This window comes from Dermochelys coriacea, chromosome 1 (genome assembly GCF_009764565.3).
Source record: "Dermochelys coriacea isolate rDerCor1 chromosome 1, rDerCor1.pri.v4, whole genome shotgun sequence".
Classification (NCBI taxonomy): Eukaryota; Metazoa; Chordata; order Testudines; family Dermochelyidae; genus Dermochelys; species Dermochelys coriacea.
Window position 1 is genome coordinate 58,203,576 of NC_050068.2, and position 2,115 is coordinate 58,205,690.

A 2,115-nucleotide genomic window follows, 5' to 3' on the forward strand; every position below is an offset into this window, starting at 1 on the left:
GTCCTAAGCACCTTTTTAATGCATCTGTTGAGTGCATATGTGCTCTAGGGTCTATCAGTAGTACTGGCTCCACTTACAGAGAGGCATTCATAATACAGCAGGTTTGCATAATCAGCTTCACAGTATCAATCAGAATTCATACGTTGTACAGATCTAGGCCTAATTCATCACAGGAGAATACTGTGGGACATAAATGATGCACAAAGGAAAGCTCTTCTATGGCCAAAGAGGAATAAGAAGCAAGCATAGCCATATAAAAAGGTACACTAAGTACTAAAGACTAATAGGGAGTGATATTTAGAAAAAATGGAATCAGCAAGATTTAGGGCTAATAAGACCCAAAGTCTGCTTTCAGTTACCCCCATGCCTCCCGTCTCATGTTTGGGAATATGGAAGAATAATCAGTTCAGTGTTACAGCCCAAAATGTAGAAGAGTTGTTTATATTTTAGAGATGCACAGGCAAAGCTGATAAGTGCAACCCTATTGTCAGCTTGGTATGTGAACTTCAATTTGTTGTCATTGAGGCAAAATGATGGTTAAATATGTCAATTAGACTACTTATCTACTCTGCCTATTTTGTAGTAGGCTTAACTCCTTTCCTGGTTTCCTTCTTAACCCTCATATTTTTAGAAAACTTATTTATTTTAAAGCATTACACTACCATTTAATTTGGCACTTTTGCACCATAACTCTGGGCCACTTCATGCCTTCACTTACACTAGTGTTGAGCCAGAAGACTGTGGGGAAGGAGGAGAAGAGAAGTCAAAGCAGATCTTGTCAATTTTGTCTTTACAGCAGTTGGCAACATCCTGCATGGAGAGAGTTTACAGGTGCAAGGCAATTGGGCTTCTGGGTGTCAGTGAGGGAGAAGGAGGGGTGCCGTTGACTAGGAATATGACAGAACCAAAGTTGGAGAGAACAAACTTGTATGGAAGGATGTCTATATGGGACTTCCTCAACAGGCATCTGATGTCTTAGGAGAAGAAGGTTTCAGAGTAGCAGCCGTGTTAATCTGTATTCGCAAAAAGAAAAGGAGTACTTGTGGCACCTTAGAGACTAACAAATTTATTTGAACATAAGCTTTCGTGAGCTACAGCTCACTTCCACTGAATGCATCCGATGAAATGAGCTGTAGCTCACGAAAGCTTATGCTCAAATAAATTTGTTAGTTTCTATGGTGCCACAAGTCCTCCTTTTCTTTTTAGGAGAAGAAGAAATCAGATGCTGGGAATGTGTCAGGACTGCAGGGAGTGGGATGGACTTTGCACTGAGAGACTTTAAAATACCTTTGTTAAGAAAAAAGCTTTCCAAGATACAAGTTTCCTCTAAATTACTATATGGAAAGAGAAAATTCAAAGTTTCTAGACAGTCTATAAATAGGGTTACCATACATTCGGGTTTTCCTGGACATGAGCAGACACTATTGCAGGGAATGGGACATAGTGAACCAGCTACTGGATGCCGGTTAAGCTGACCCAGATCATGCCGTCTATACTCGTTCTGCAGTGACCTCAATAGGTTGATCATGGTTCTATGCGGTCCAAGGAGGTTTTTTTACTGCATTGCCCTAGCGGGGTGCTTACACCGCCAGAGACAAATTTGAGCACAGACACGTGCACGCCCAGGTTGATGCAAGGCAGCTTCCATCACCCCAACTCTGTGGCATAGCCCAGGCCTGGCACGAGTCTTCACGGGCCAGCCGAGCCACGTTCTCAGGCTTTTCTGTGCGCCTGCCAGGGCGAGAAATGCACTTTTTGAAAAGATGGAAGCCGAGCGTCTCCTCAGCAGGCTCCAAGCGCTGGGCCCTGCGAACCCAGGGCTGACACGAAGCCAACGGCAAGGAATCTGCAATGCCACATTTTTGTATTATTATTTTTTTTTTAAATTGCCTTTATCTCGCCAGCCGCTGGGTGAAAGCGGCAAAGCCCCGGGGACCAGCCCCACAAGCCGGGGGGGGGGGCCCTGCCACCTCGCCTCACACTGAGCCGCTCAGGGCTTCTTCCCGCCTGCTCTGCTGTCTCCCGCTCCTGCCAGACGGACCCACGCCCTCGCCCACTGGGCGGCTCCCGCCACCAGGCTGGGAGGGGAGCGAGTGGCCCGGACAGAGGGGGCAC